A 17,297-nucleotide genomic window follows, 5' to 3' on the forward strand; every position below is an offset into this window, starting at 1 on the left:
CCTCTGTCTGGTTCTGCTGAAGGTTTCTTCCTGTTAAAAGGACCCAACTTTAACTGTTCTTCATTTTTTCCCCTTCTCACTGTCACCAAGTGTGTGCTCATAGGGTTGCGTCTGATTGGGGTTTCTGTCACATATTTACCCTACAATATAAAGCACCTTGAGGTGACTGTTCAGAACTGGTGCTATAGAAATAACCCGTAATTGAAACGAATAAAGAACCAAGCAATGTTGGCTAATTTTAGGGCCAAACAAGGATCAGACAAATCTTAATGAAACCTTACTCAAGCAACATGCTAATCAAACTTCCCATGCTTTTCTAAAGCCTGCACTGGCTGCTGCAATAAACTGTTCTCTGCACCCAAAATAACTTCCTGAGCACCGCTGCAAATCACAGTAAATGGTTTTGACTATTACAAGACTATTATTCGCCTCTAGCGTTTATTTGGCGTGGAGAGGAACATTTTTACGGCACACGCTTTGCGTTCAGAACTCAGCAGCAGTATGACTGACTCGTATTTCACTGTGAAACAGACTTAGCGGTTGGACTTCCCGTGCCGATGCTCCAAAGACGCTTTAAAACATTACGCTTCCACACAGCTCGAATAAATACCAAGCCAACCCAGTTCATAAGTGGCAAAGTCAGCCAACTTAATGAGTTTACTCTACCAGTTTGAAACAAAAGCGTGGCTTCAGATAATAAAGTGCTCTGCGCGTTTCAAAACACATTATGTGCTTCGCTGTGAACTTCCAAAACAGAAGCTAACACGAACTACTGATGTCGGAAGTTAGCACCGGTGGAGTGAAAGAGAAAATGAGGGAGAAAGTATAAAGTACCTGTCTAAGGCGGTTGTCCTCTTCCATGCTTTCTGTGTTGTCGAAAAGCTTTCTATAAAGCCATGGAAGGCTTGGAAGTTTCTTTCTTTTGGTGTTGTTGAGTTGGTAACCAGGAAAGCCTCTGGTTAGCAACGAGACCTGTCAAACAATGGCGGAGCCAAGTACGGCAAGCGGGAGGTCGACACGTGCTTTTCGTTGACGTTTAGTGTTTTGGAAGGTTTCGTTTTGCAGCTGAGCGTCAGGGGAGAGTGTCCCGTCAAAATAAGAGCACACCAAAGACTTGAAACTGTTAAAAGGTACCTGCATTGTTATATAATGTTCTTTTGGCGAGTTAAGCTTTCCTCCAAAACTGTTTTTAAAAGTAAAGACGTATTTAGCCTAGATTGTCCTGCAACTGAAGGACAATTTAGGTTTAAAACAAACAAACAAACAAATCAATAAATACTTTTTTTAATCCTTTAAAAATCAGAATTGAGCTTAATAAGTTCCTGACCATTAAGTTAATGATAATTGAATATTTACATTACTGTACAATACCAACTGTCCAATAAAGCAATATAGTAGGAAACAGAAATATATGGACTGTCCATGGATAACAAAAGGTCTGCAAAATGCATGTACAAAGAAAAATGCTCTATACAGAGAGTTCTTAAGAACGAGAACTAAAGATGCTGAAATCAGATACAAAAGATATAAAAATAGGTTAACTAATATACTTAGATTTAGTAAAAAGGAATACTATAAGAAGCAATTAGATATAAATAGAAATAATAATAAAAGATTATGGGAAATCCTGAACAGTGTTATAAAATGTGGGACTGGACAAAAGAACTATCCCAAGTATTTCATTTGTAATGATCATGAAGAATACAATATGGATGTTGTGGCAAATAGTCTCAATGAATTCTTTGTAACTGCTGGACCAAATTTAGCAAGAACAATCACTCATCCTGGGAAACCACAGGAAAAACCCGATACACTGATTGACAGAAATCCATATTCTATGTTTCTCACAGCCGTTGATGAAAATGAAGTTCTTGAAATTGTCAAAAAATGTAAAAATCACAAATCTTTGGATTGTAATGATATTGATATGATAGTGGTTAAAAGAGTCATTGAGGCTATTATAAAACCATTTACATACATCTGTAATTTATCATTTCAAACTGGTCGATTTCCAGACAGAATGAAAATAGCAAAAGTTATACCTCTATACAAATCTGGGAACAAACACCATTTCACAAACTACAGGCCTGTCTCTTTACTACCTCAATTCTCAAAAGTTCTTGAAAAACTGTTTAAAAACAGACTGGAAAAATTTATAGATAAACATAAACTACTCACTGAGAGTCAGTACGGATTCAGATCAAGCAGATCAACATCATCGGCACTATTAGATTCAATAGAATACATCACAAATTCCATAGACAAAAAGCAATATGTGGCTGGGTTATTCATAGACTTGACAAAGGCATTTGACACCATAGATCATGATATATTAATAAGAAAACTGGAACGTTATGGTGTCAGAGGGGTAGTTTTAGATTGGGTCCGGAGTTATTTAAGTGACAGAAAGCAGTATGTGAAAATAAATGGTGGTTGCTCCTTATGTATGGACATTGCTTGTGGTGTACCCCAAGGGTCAGTTTTGGGTCCAAAATTCTTCAACTTGTACATTAACGACATCTGTAAAGTGTCCAAAGTATTAAAAATGGTTCTCTTTGCTGACGATACAAACATTTTTTGCTCTGGTGATGATCTGCAGAATTTATTGGAGGATATGACTAATGAAATAAGTAAAGTGAAGTTCTGGCTTGATAAAAACAAATTATCATTAAATTTGAATAAATCTAAACTGATGTTATTTGGAAATAGTAGTTTAAAGGGGGCAGGGATAGCTCAGTAGGTAAAGTGGTCGCCCCATGATCGGAAGGTCGGCGGTTCGAATCCACTTAACGGCTACCCTGAGGTACCCCTGAGCAAGGTACCGTCCCTACACACTGCTCCCCGGGCGCCTGCTTAGTGGGCTGCCCACTGCTTCACTGAGTGAATGGGTCAAATGCAGAGAAAAACAAGTAATTTCCCCATGGGGATCAATAAAGTATCCATTATTATTATTATTATTAAATGCAAAGATTCAAATAAATGGTGTTGATATTGAAAGAGTCAGTGAAAATAAATTTCTGGGGGTAATAATAGATGAAAAACTTAACTGGAGAGCTCACGTAAGATATATTCATTCCAAAGTATCACGAAGCATTGCAGTACTAAACAAGGCAAAACAGGTATTCGACAGAACATTACTTCATATTCTCTACTGTTCACTGGTTTCACCATACTTAAGCTATTGTGCAGAGGTCTGGGGCAATAACTATAAAACCACATTACATTCACTTTTTACTCTTCAAAAAAAAGCAATTCGAATCATCCACAATGCAGGTTATAGGGAACATACAAACTCACTATTTTTGCAGTCTGAAATATTGAAAATTGACGATATAGTGAAATTCCAAACAGCACAAATTCTATTCAAAGCAAAAAATAAAGAACTGCCAGGTAATATTCAGAGTATGTTTTTTTTTTGAAAGAAGGAAGTTATAATTTAAGGGGTTTTTGTAACTTCAAAACAATGAAGGTAAGTACTACAAGAAAAGGCTTTTGTGTTTCTGTTCATGGAGTGAAACTATGGAACAAACTGAATATGGAATTAAAGCAATGTCCAAACATAAAACTGTTCAAAAAGAGTTTGTCACGGCGGGGTGCGCCGATGTGTGTGGAAACAGGACCCAAAAGCAGATGATGACGAGTAGTTGAAAGTTTGAGCAGAAAAGTGATCCTTTATTAGATGACGGCAGGAGTAAACCAGGGCCCTGTTTCAGGAAGCCGGTTTAGTGGAAAAACTGAGTAAGTATACCCTGAGTTAACGAAAACTCTGGGTTTTCGGTTTCACAAAGCGAGTTCAGCTGCAGCCTGAGTGAGTCACTATGACGACACACTCCGTGAAGCTAACCTGCCCCCTAGCAGGTTTACTACAACTAACCCTGACTGTCTCCGCCCCCTTTGTCGGAAACCTGACAGTAGGAAGTGTCAGACATGGCGTGCCACTTCCTTGAAGAGCCAGTAGATGTTGAAGCCCAAATTCTCCGCAGAGCTCTCCGCCGGGAGAGAGTGATCAGAGCGCGTTTGGACATTTTGTCATTTCCTGATGATTGTCTGTGCGAACGTTACCGTTTCTCAGCACAATCTATAATTTATTTGGATAACATCCTCAGGCCATATATTACGCATGTGACACATCGCGGACATGCTCTCAGTTCTGTACATATTATTTGTATTGCACTTCGGTTTCTTGCAAACGGGAGCTTTCTGTATAATATTGGTGACGCTGAGCACGTTTCCAAGGCTACCGTCTGTCGGGCAGTCAGGAATGTTACAGTTGCACTGAAACGTCTCCTGTACTCATCTGTGGTGTTCCCCGGTCATAGACCCACAAGATTTATCAAAGAGGGATGCCACAAAATTGCAGGTATCAGGATGACCAAAACTTAATGTATGATGTGGTGATACTTGGACTACTACTTAAATTGCACATTTATTTTCAGGGTTCCCAGGCGTGATTGGCTGTACAGATGGCACTCACATTCCAATCATTGCTCCTTCAGTAAATGAAGGAGACTATGTGAACAGGAAGTCTTTCCACAGCATTAATGTACAGGTACATAGTTCCCTGTAGCATGTCAAACTAACAAATTATTTCATTATAGTAATGGATGCTAATTTGTGTTCTCTGCACTGTGAAGATCATATGTGATGCTGCCAACATTATCACAAATGTGGAAGCCAAGTGGCCAGGCTCTGTCCATGACTCACAAATATTCCGTGAATGTACACTGAGCACAAAATTTGGACATGGTGAGTTGAGAATACTTTAAAATATATAAAGACCAATTGCTTCAGGGACATTTGAACTGAAGTGTATCCTTCTGTCTTAGGAGAGTTCACTGGCTACTTGCTTGGTGATAGGGGGTATCCATGTTTACCCTATTTGCTTACCCCTTACCCTGACCCGGGCCCACAGCAGCGATATAATCTGGCTAATTGCAGGACAAGAGCCAGAATTGAAATGACTATCGGAATGCTTAAGGCCCGGTTCCAGTGCCTGCAAAGACTCAGGGTCACCCCAGAAAGGGCATGTGACATTATTGTGGCATGTGTGATTCTTCACAACATTGCCACAATTAGAGGAGAACACTGTCCTTCTGAACCAAACAGCAGTGATCCAAACCATGAACATCCTGACCCTCCCACGGACATACAAGATGGAAGCGCAGTCAGAGACACCATATGTCACAATCATTTCTTTTGACCCATCACCTCAACATGTTGAAAGAAGAATAAACAGATTTTTTGTTCAACTGGCTTTATTGGTCGCCTGTGTTTCCTGTACACAAAGTATTAAAAGATGTAAACCTCATAAAGTGTCTCTGTTGCTTCCTCCTCTGTAACAGCTGTCAATGTTTCTTCATTATTTTCCTGTAGTAAAGAAATAGACAACATTGCTGTTCTACTGTAAACTCATATAATCTGTGGAGTATTACTCACAACTGCATGTTGGTCTGGCTCAACAGGAGGCTGCACCAGATGCAGTACACCACCACCATCAACTGATAGAATATGAGGTTTATACAGGTCACTTATAACTTACAAGGGACCAAATGGCAATTAACAAACATACCAATCACCTTACACTTCATTGTCATTATGCTCTCAAAGACAACCAAGACTGAGGGAAGGCAAAATCAGTAGGAAAATAACTTCACTACAAAATAATCCATTATGGTGAAGAGTTTATCAAATGAATGAGTAGCACTGCAAAGGTGACTGTGGAGAAAGGATGTATGCACATCATGTATTATTTTGAATTTACCCCCTATGTAGGCACTTGTGTCTTGCGGGGTTATTGACTCAGAGGATGTCCCCGCAGAGATGCCTTCAGCCACAGGGCGCCCACTGTTTTGGCTGAGAGCCAACTGCTCAGCCTCTGTGAGTGGTGGTGGTGGAGGACCCCCACCTGTTTTTCGGGCCTCCGCTTTTTTTCTGTTGGCTATAACGGGCCACATTTGAGCATACAGAGTAAGCAAATATGTACTTGTAATGTGCTCAGATAATTTCAATAAGTGCTTACAGAAAGAAAATTAATGTAGCCTCTAACTGCAATTGATTTACATCGGACAAACAGACCAAGCACTATGGCTCATAATACAATTACACCTTACCTGTTTGGACTATATTTTTATATTTCATTTTTACTTGCTGCCAGGAACGTTTGGGGCCTGTTGGGTTGCACCTGCGCTCACATCACATCACAAAATAAAATGTATAAAATAACAAATAAAATAACATATGATAAAATAACGTGTTAAATGGGTGGAAATCCCTCGATCAATGTTTAAATTAACACTCACGCATTGACTGTCGGCTATGTTTTGCCATGCATGCTTTTGCAGCTGTGGCTGTGTTACTTTTTTCCGCGGAATTTGCATGTTATCGGCATATGCTGCCATCAGAATTTCGGCCTCAAGCGCTGTGAAATACATTGACCGCGCCTTCTTTCCCTCCGTCTCCATGGTGACTCGCTTAATCTGTGCTCCGCTTATCAGGGCTTTATGTATCCTCGTCCGCGCGCTTCACTTGGGGTTAAAGCAACTCCGCGTTGACTGAACTAATTGTTATCAGCCTTTCTGAAACGGAATATTCCGAGTTGGACAGTTCGGGGTTACTCAACCGTGAGTATCGTTTTTCACTCTTGAGTTTTCCAAACCGGCTTCCTGAAACAGGGCCCAGGAAACCAAAGTAAACTGACAAAACACTAAGAAACAAAACACTAAACGGTACTGAGACCAAAACCTAAACTATGACTGTGATGGAAAATAACCAGCAAATACTATGACTAAGACTAATGATGAATAACAGATGAAAACCATAACTAAGACCGAGGTCAAAATAAACAGAACCAGGCTAGAACTAGGGCAGAATAAACAGACGACCCGACAATGGCATGAAGAAAACAAAAGGCTTAAATACAGACATGAGGTGATCAGGGGAAGTGGAAACATATGGGGAAACAGCTGACAGCCATAAACCTAATGACAGGACCAGGAGAGAAAAGCTAAATACAATTAACAGAGAACACATGACATTGTCAGAATAAAACAGGAAATACTAAAACTAAACATGACAACACAACTTAACAGACCTAATACGTGATGAATAAATACCAAACCCCAAAACATAGAAAACCCAGGAACAATAACCAATAACTGCCTAAACTAAAGGCAAAATAGGAAATAACACAAAAACTAATAACATATCAAAAAATACAAAGAAAACTCAGAGTGCTGGGTCGGAGACCCAGCCTGTGACAGAGTTATAAAAACATGATCTTCTCGATCTATAAAGAAAAGGAAAATATTTAAATTAAGTGAATGTCTCTATTTAAAAACAAACAAACAAACAAAAAATTCATGATGTGATATTATAGTATATAGTATATCAGAATTCTGTTCACTATTTTTATTACAAATTATATCAGTAAGGAAGCTGACTAAATATTCACTGATAATTTATGGCAAAGGGGTGGGATTAAATAAGTGTATACTTCTTCCCACTCCCTTTCAACATGTAAATTAATCAGAATGTTTTTTTGTATGTAATTTGTATAGTATTTTTTTTCTCTCTTATTTCTTTTCTAAATGTACTTGTATATTGTTCACATGTTGAAATAAATTACCAATCAATCAAATCAATCAATCACTCTCATTCTAAATAGTTATATTAATTTAAACAACTTTGGAAATCTACTTTGATCAACTTTCAGTAATCATACGTGTTTTTAATTTCAGTATTTATTATCAGATGTTTACTCAGATACAATATTCATATGAAAATTTTAAAATAATATCAATAACATTATAGGGCTGCACAAGGCTATGACATAAATGCGTAATATATAATAATATAATAAGATTAATAATATTCCATATGTTCTCAACATGTGTTTGTAATTATTGCTTGCTCCATATACATACATACATACATACATAATAACAAAACCAACCAAAACGTAGATTCATAACGTATTTTAATTTGAAATGCATTTAGTCAAGAATTCGGAACAAGAGAAAAACTGCACTTTTTTTCTTTTAAAAAAATGTATTTATTTGAAATGATATTTTGTAACCACGTTTTCAGCAACTAGGTTTCCATCTTGTTCCATCTTGTCCTGTGATAAGTGCAATTTATCTTAGTATTTTGTGCACAGATTACTTTTCAGATTTATGGGGGGGGGGACAGAAAATGTACTGAAGCTGTAGAATGGGCCTTAGATTTTCACTGCATTTTCTAATTATATTTGCTTGGGAGTTTAACCACCCGAAGAGGAGTTCACATAAGCAGAATTAGAATGCAATCGTATGGCTTTGAATATACATTTATAAAAGCATTAATTGTTGTCTAACAGAATAACACCTGGCAGATTAGAAAATGCTTTAAAGCAACATTTTGACCTCAATAGGACAATCGTCTGTTGTTGCAGACTTTTTTGTTCTTGACTTAATTGTTAAATATGCAAATGAATTATGTAAAAGTACTCATCAAGTGGATTATAATCTTGTTTGTTATTAGATGACAATTCTATTTGTGCTTTAGTTATGTTTTTTGTATTTGTTCAGTAATAGGGGATAAGAATATGCAAATAGCTGGATTCTTATCAATAGGTTATGCCTATTGCATATTGTGCTGTGATCCAGGAGAATCCCATACAGCTTTTTCTTTGTTATATAGAGCTTCAAGCTATCAAAGTCTATATTTATTATATATTTATTATTCAGGCAGTGTTCCCAGAACCTCCAGAAAAGGATTGATGGACTGAATTTTTGTCTTCGTTTTATGTCTTGGATGGATTTTCTTTTAATTAGGCAAAAATATGTATAATTCTAAGCTCCTAAAGTTGGGTCCACAAATCTTTTTTATCTGTTCCTTTTTATTTTAAAGACAGATCTGTCCATCTGGTGCATTTATCAGAAGTCGTTATCATCTCCTTAAGCTGCTGTTATTCATTTGTGGCTACTTAATAGATCCACTTTAAATTCCAATTCAAATTAATACCCAACCATTATGCAGATGGGTTTGATGAAATTTAAAGTTGAATGAGTTATCCTTGCAGAGGCCAGTTATTCTCTGGAATTCGAACGAATATGTGTAGCCACCTCTGCCACATTTACTTATTCAAAAAATCCTGAAGCATACATAAAAGTCTGTTTTTGCAAAAACAAAAACTGGAAGTGAAGTGGTCAAAGTTAGTTATGTGGTACATTAGTTGAGTAATTGCATTTTATTTTTTTCTATTCTACTTTTATAATCAAGCATTTTTAATACAATAAACAAACTTTATTAATTTGAGTTATACCCGTGCTTCACAGTTTCTAAGGGGACTCCTTGTGATGTTTAGGATGTCTTTATGTTTTCATGATTTCTTCCATGTGATTTCACCTTTAAATTTCTATTGTGCAAAGAGGTAACACTGTAAATAAATAAATAACTCATTAGTCCACACACAGAATACAAATGGTGTATAGCAGAACTTTATTGTAATCAGTTATATCATCTTATGACCCTTTAGAGCAGGGGTAGGCAACTCCAACTGGACCCAATATAGGTGTACCTTGTTTTTCACAGGACTGCAAGAGGTCATGAAAACATTTTTTTTCATATGACAGCAGTATGCGTCTCAAACTGAACACTTTGATGTTAAATAGAGTGTTTCTACATAGATGTATTGGCCCTTTTAAGTAAGTCACATCACTATTTTTTCCACCAAATCAAAACTTTCCTCTCTAAGCTACTGTGAATGACAAGCTGGACTCTAAGCATTCTGGTTTGTCACAGGTTTATTTGCTGTCATCATTCGTCATTTTGTCCTTGTGGTATCTGAGCCTGGGATTTGCAAGGCTTACTTTGTCTTCATCCTAATCTTTAACAACAAAAAAGCTCAAACCTGATTCTTGTCACTTGCACACCACTTAAAGTGCGCCCTCATTGAAAGATGACAGAGTTATCTGCTAAATGTCTCGATTTTATCTTCAGAAAGCAGAGAAATGGACGAGTCACTTTAAAGTCTCTAATACCACCTTTCTTTTGATTAAGCAAATTATTTCATTTTGTGTGCAATTTCACTTTGCTCTGAGCTGTATTTCATGCCATCTCCTACTCCACAGCTTATTGTTACTGTTCTAGTGGCTAAGCTCTTTCAGAGATGCTGGGGCATGAACAAAGCCAGTGATATCTAGTGAATTCTCATTACAAGGGGATTATTATATGTGCCAGCATGCATTTCACTCCCACATCATTACGTGTTTTGGACAATTTAATGCCAATTACTCCATTGCTAATGCTTTTTTGCACCCACCCTTTCCCCTTAGGCTCGTGGTGAAATTTGACATGTTTTGACAACTTAGTATGAATTCATCTCGCTTGGTTTGTTTGCATGAGATTGCACTACCTGGTAACCACCATTTGCTCTCCATCTGATGTCTGTTGCTCCAGTGGGATGTGGCATGAATACTTATCATAGCTCTCTATGTCACATATGCGCCAGTTAAAGGGGGGAGTACGGCAAAGTGCAAATACTGATCTGAGGGACCTATTAATGTTTAATGATCCATTAATATTCCCAAATGAGGAATACTCCCTGTTAACATGTCACTCCCAGCTGGAGAGGGGGGCTGTTACCTGGTTCCCAGTAGGTTGGTTCAATTAGACACCACAGCACAGCGTCAGCTGCACAACATAAGGCTGCACTTCCACATATAGCTTAGTTTGTTTTCACTGTACTTTGTGCAGTCACTATTGTAAGTTTGTTGTCTTATTTGTAGACATTTGGGGAGTTGTCCCAAGAGCTTCTTCAGATTTTGTCATATATAAAAAAATTCAAGGATGCCTTACATAAGCTTTTTCTCCTTTTGTTTAGTATTTATTTGACCACATTCATTCATCAGGTCTTGGTGGATTTCAGATTTCGTTAAAAGGTTATAATGCTTTTTGCAGCTTAAGCTACTGAATTTTCATCATTAATCAATATTCTTTTCCTTACACGACAGAAAAAAATGACCCGGTACACAAATTGGCTTTGCTGCTGTTGATTTCAACATGATACACATGGAAATACATTCTCCTTAACACTTTCAGAGGTGAAAGTGGAGGGAAGAAAATAAGTTTATCGTAAATGCTGGAATATTCAGGATCCTGTGAATATTCTAAGCTTCACATCTGCCATGCTACAGCTCTGTGATGGTAAAACATCCGGGCACAAACATGAAAAACGAGATTACCTCCACAATATAAGCTGCTGTTGACCAAAGAAAACATGTCTTTCTCATCAACAGTATATGTGAGAACTTTCAGTATCAGCCCTCCTGCAGGCATCCAATCTCCTTCCAAGCTGCTGTCTGTCGTCCCTCCGCTAGTCTCTTCAGCTTTTCTCATTAGATTTCCTGCTCTTATGCATTCCAAGTATTTTTGAAGTGCATAGTGTGTGGAATGATGCAATGAATTCAAGTGGCAAGCCTGCACAAATCTCATCATGTCCAGGGTAATTCACATATGGAAAGTTTGGTATCCTAGCAACAGTCAATAAAGTCGGGCTTTGATTGGCTATTGCGTATGGCCGTCAAAACTTAAGAGTCAACGGGGCAGTCTTTTTATGAACTAATGAGAATTTGTTTACAAGAAATCAGAGGTTGTTTTGCTCATTCACACCTGCTTGTCGTAAACCAAAGAAATAATGGGTTTCTTGTCTTGAATGAGAGCTGAAGTGCATGAAATCTGCTGTACAGAACTGAAAGTTTTTACAGGAGTGAAGACAAAATGGGTCTAATCAGTTATTTGGGCTGGGTGGTGATTGCTGAATTAAACCATCTGACTGTCTTTCACACTGGAGGGTCACATTCATGGATAGGTTTCATCATGTGCCACTGCAGCTGATTGAGACTTGATTGCCAGTGTTCAGTGTGAGAATGATTTCATGGCAAATGTGAGCCCTCTGTGGATTTATCACACTCTCCACACCGAGACACTGAAATCTTTCAGCTTGGAATATCGAGGGAACTAAATTCATATCGCACCGCATGTCAGCACACATGACAGGATATGATGAGGCTGTAACGTTTGCAGGTAAAAGCCATAAGGAAGATTCTTCTAGCAGCAGTTCTGGCAGAGAGAGAGAGATAAATTAAACATTATTTTTTGTACAGTCAGTTCAGGCTCTGAAGCGTCTGCTGCTTTCTACCTCAAAGGTACTAAAATACATTCCTTATTTTCCAAATAAAATTAAACTTGTCTTCTCCATGTGCTCCTACAGCATCATTGCCAGAGAGAAGAGTGTCCCATGAAGTTTAACTCAAAGTCCCAAGGCCAAGCTTACCATGTTTGCTCAAATTAAGCTCTGTTGTTAGAGTCATACAAGAACTCACAAATTTAAAAAGTTTAATTCCAGCCCACTCCTACAGAAGAGCAACTGAGCAACCATGAAAAAGTTTGACTTGCCAATTAAATCTTTTCCAGCTCCTATCCCCGTGGTATCCTCTGGTAAAAAGCAATCGCAAACCGGCTGGGCTGGTAAACATGTGCTTTGTGGATTTCACACTGAGCTGAATTTCAGCTTTTTTAGAGTTAGCTCTCACTGTCTGCTGGAGCTGCCACTATGCAATATTGCTCCAGTGAGCCAAGATATTTTTTTCAAATTGACTGCATTTCATATAGCAGTCCAAATACCATACTTTCACTATGCACCATCACTTATTTTTATGTAAAGTGTTCAGGAAAATAGGAAATGTCTTTGACAGACAAACCACTTTTTTGAAATATTATTGTTTTAATTTGGTGCAACTTAACCTAACATCAGTTTTCACAACAGAGCTAAAACTTGCAATTCACAAATGTTCGTACTAACCTTAAATTTCTTATTTTTTGCCATTATGTCGCTTTACAAGAAACTATGTACACATCACCACTGTCCAGTATAAGAGTGTGGTCAAATATACGTAAACAAACGCCTTAACGACATTTGTAGTAACTTGCTGGTGGTTTAATCACTTTTCACATTTGCATAGCAATTTAAATATTTAAATGAGGTTTTAACAGCTGACTACGAAAAACACCAACAGATGTAGTTTGCTTTCATTTTGCAATAAAAGGAAGTGTTTTTTAAAATTTTAGTTTCACCATTATTTCCCTACTGTAAAAGCATCCTCTCTGATAAGCCCCATGCTCTCTCCCATTCCTGATCTAAACCACTGAGTAGGGAATCCCTGGCAATGCATTTCTCAGACAGCTTAGCCAACAAACCTTTGTAAAGCATGTGCAGAAGGACCGGCATGGCACAGTGCACACTAATGAGTTGCTATTGCTACGTATTAACACATTATCAAAGAAGCTGTTGCACTTTGCTTTAGAATTAATTGGCGTAACACAAATGGTTCAAAACACCATCAAATATTCTATAAAAAGTTATGAAAACGCCTATATTGTAAAGTAACAGGTAAAGGTAAGTACAAGCATCAAATTTTTACTCACTTCCCATCATTTACTTGTTTGAAGGTCAATAACAGCTGGAAAGAAAACTGTAAAGTCAATGATGAGATTCTTAGAATATCATATTACAATATTTAGCAACCACCTTATTTTCTTACAGTTTAAAATCAGTACTTTGAAGAACAAACAAAACACAACGCTATGTAAAGAGCTAACTCAGTTTGTTCTGTTTTGTGTTCATGAAAGAGAATTATTGAAGAGTATAACATGAAAGTTCACAGCAGCCTCTATTAAGGTCTCTCAGAGATTCAACTCTCAGCAGACTGCGTGCTCTACTTTGCTCTACAGACTCGACATATCAGAAGAATGCCTGTTCTGGTGAAATTTGCCACCATGAATGGAATGACCCATCGCATCATTACATCATTTACAATTGTGTAATTAATTCATTTTGCCCAATGTATCAGGACAAACAAACATTTCTTTGTGCATTTGTTAGGCATAACGTGTGTTTAATTTGAACAAACTAATCATATAAATGGATATGAAAAAAGATCTGTTAGTGTGTCAGATAAAATATTTAATTTTAGAACATAAGAGAATAGACATTTAATGCAAATCAGCACTTGATTTAGCTTATATCTGAAACTCATTCTTGGCCATGCTGATTTGATCATCAACTGATTGGAAATGGTGCAACTGCAGTTCAAAGCTTACACAACTGAATTTAAATGAACTGATAAAAATCAATAGCAGATTTAGTAGTGTATGTATTATTTTGCGGCATGTTCGAAGCAGTGAGTATTTACCATGACAGATTAGATAGTAGCTTGGCAGATATAGTGATACTGTTAAATAAGTGATACGAAAAAAATTATAGAGGACTGAATTGTAGAACCAATTTAAGTCCTTAAGCAGTGTGGCAAACTGTGAATGATGCGCTGATTCTGAGTGAGGGGCTGTAAGTTTCTGAGAATAAAAAAGCTTTTCAAGATGGAACTTCCCCCAATGCCTGAAAGACAAGGCTTTGATGAGGACACCAAGCTGAGAGCTCCTACCTTGACAAAAACACGAGAGATCATTATTTTATATTCAATTATCTGCAAGTGGGCTCTCGTTCCACCTACGCTTTGAAAAGACTTGAGGTTTTACTGGTTTATTAAAACTTAAGCCGGTGAAATAATAAATGGCACGCAGATGTGTAACAATCCAGTGCAGTAATATAATATGTTTTCTCAGGTTAAAATGTACATCGCAACAGTCATTATCATTGTTAAGGAATATGACGAGATTAAGCTGGAACAGCTGCTGCTGTGAAAAGTACGGAAGCAACCAAAATAAGATTCAGATAAGTAAAAATGAGAAACAATTCTTTGACAGAGCAGCTTGAAGATGCTTCAGTTGGTTTTAGCATGACGGAAAAGGAGGGATTTTATTGTAATTTCTGAATTTGAACAAACTATTTAACAATTTTAAAGGGATGTACTATCAGCCAAAGCTTTTTGTAAATGCGTATAAAAAATAATTTACTGTAAGTGAAAAAGATTAAGTAAGAGATTTCATTTTAAACATATAAAAACTGACTTCTTTGCAGTGGTGGTGGGGATTATTCACATCAAAATTCCACCCCAATTTGGGGTCATAGGGTAGATGGGTGGGAGAGCTAATGCATACAATAACCTAAAAAATAGCAAAGGCAGTTAATTTGTTTGATGATCAAGTTTAAAATGTGAACATTTTCACCATTGATTCCCTGATATTCACTCCCAGACATGTTTTTTTGAATCACCCATTTTTTCAAGTAACTTCAAGTACTGGAAAAAAACGTTTTCAACTAAATTAAAGTTAATTCCTGAGCTGGCTATGTTTTTGGATCATTGTCTTTCTGCAGAATTAAGTTCTTCCGAATGAGTTTGGATGCACTTCTACATAAACTGGCAGTCAGTATGTTTTCGTAAATGTATGTGTTCATTATGCTACCACCACTGTGAATTACATCTCAATAAAAATGAATTGAACCTGTTCCACAAGCAGCCCAGTCCATGACAGCTCATCCAACATGCTTCAAAGATGTTTAGAATCACAAGCAGATTCATTCTTTAATCACTCTGAAAAACTATTGTGAGTCATGTTTGTACTTTTGTTTTTCCGATTCAAGATTCTTGATTTCTGATATTTACTGCTGATGAGTGATTTGCATCTTGCACTATGGGCTCTGTATCATTGTTCTCTAAATCTCCTTCAAACATTGTATTGTGATATTTCTTTGGACTCTGTGATATGTCATAGACTGTTATTTCACGGTTTTTCTTTATTTTGTTGGATAACCAGTTAGATACTTATTGCTTTACCTGACATTCCAAATTTTGGTACTGGCTGTGTAAAATGTTTCTGAAACACCTCTGATGGATTTTTCCTGAATGGCATGGTTTTCTACAATAACCAGCTCTCTGGTTTTCATGTTGGTCTGCCCTTCTTAACTTCAAATGAGTCTTCACAGGTGAAAACCAACTGAGTCTAGACATGGCTAAGCAATAACCCTCTCTGGTCAAACCAGCATTACTCACTATCCAAGATGTGCACGTTAACATCACTGAAAGAGTGGTCACTGGCCTATAGGGGTAAATATACTTTGGGGAAGAAGTTGCTTAGATGAGTCATGAAATGTTTCTCCAACTGAAAATGCTACATCCAGATGAAAAGAAACAACTTTCTGGAATCAATCTTGTATCCTCCTGAGACCCAGCCTATTCATTTATGTCCTCTGTAGTGGACAAACAAATCACCAATAAAGTTAAACTGAGAGATACTTCCCCTTGGTTCTTAGAAGGATTTGGCACACCTGGGTGAGAAGAACATCTGTCGGTCAGCACTTCCAATTTGGCTCACTAAAGAAGAAAGGGGTCCTTTATTTATATTTGCTAAGTTGTATACCTCAGAGCAAATACTGGGGAATAGACCTAAAACACTGATCTTTCTTCTCATGTTCATCTTTTGGTCTCATGCTGAAATGTGTTCAGTGCAAAACACAAACAAATTAATTGCTGTTGCCTTGCTGCTCCAATGCTTTTGGAGAACATTCACACTTACACTTACCAACTAACATGCATGTTTAGTGATTAGGAAGTCAGCGTACCTGGAGAGAACCGACAAAGGCACGAAGAGGTCCAGCTCCACTCAGAGTTTAGAGTCAGGAGTTTGAACCCATGACATTCTTGCTGTGAGGCAACGGGTGTTATCCCCAGCACATTGGGCTGCAACAATGAAGAATATAGTATTGTGTATTAATTTAATAAAAAATGAAACAAAATGAAAAAAGGTTATACTCTATAATGACAATTACCAGAATAAGATGGGTCTTTTTTTTTTTGCAGCATGGTTAAAATAAATATGTCACACTACCTCTTGTTCATGTCTAATTGCAATGATCAGTAATTACTCTGGTATTTTTAATGTAATATTTCTATTTTCTCATGATGAAACATCCTACCTTATTCAGGCTGTATGTATTTAGTATCTTCTTTATATTTTATTTATGGAACTAAGCTGGAAAGATGACTTGTATAATAGATATAGAAAAAATTAATTTTCCACTCTCTCTAGAGGGAGAAGTTTTTGTTTTTTCCATTCTTAGTAATCTTCATTGTATGTGTGATGCTCTGTTGCACCAGCTCACAACTTGATTTGCACACTCAGCAAAGGTGTTAATTTAGTCTTTAAGTGTAAAATTCAACCCTATTTTGCCAAAGACTCTATAATTCCTCACCCATCACAATTTATTCCTACCGCTTTCACGTGGTTTTGGATTACTACCCCAGGGCCACATAAGCTCTGTGAGTGAACAAACGCATCAACAACAAATAATCTGCCACTGG

At 37.3% G+C, this 17,297-nt stretch overlaps 1 protein-coding gene across 7 annotated transcripts in view; it reads right to left on the reverse strand.

Annotated features, from left to right (window-relative positions):
- The window catches only part of enox2 (ecto-NOX disulfide-thiol exchanger 2), a 183,889-nt gene extending 182,892 nt beyond the window's left edge, over positions 1 to 997 (reverse strand). For 3 of the 7 annotated variants that reach the window (XR_014914642.1, XM_085429059.1, XM_085429058.1), the window contains exon 1: positions 835 to 997. The gene's annotated coding sequence lies outside the window, so the exon portion shown is untranslated. The remainder of the gene's footprint in view (positions 1 to 834) is intronic. The other 4 variants (XM_085429063.1, XM_085429066.1, XM_085429061.1 and 1 more) reach the window with 2 other exon arrangements.
- Positions 998 to 17,297: the final 16,300 nt, after the last annotated feature.

Source organism: Rhamphochromis longiceps, linkage group LG2 (genome assembly GCF_057381845.1).
Source record: "Rhamphochromis longiceps isolate RC_006_pf linkage group LG2, R_longiceps_female_GT1.1, whole genome shotgun sequence".
Taxonomy (NCBI): domain Eukaryota; kingdom Metazoa; phylum Chordata; class Actinopteri; order Cichliformes; family Cichlidae; genus Rhamphochromis; species Rhamphochromis longiceps.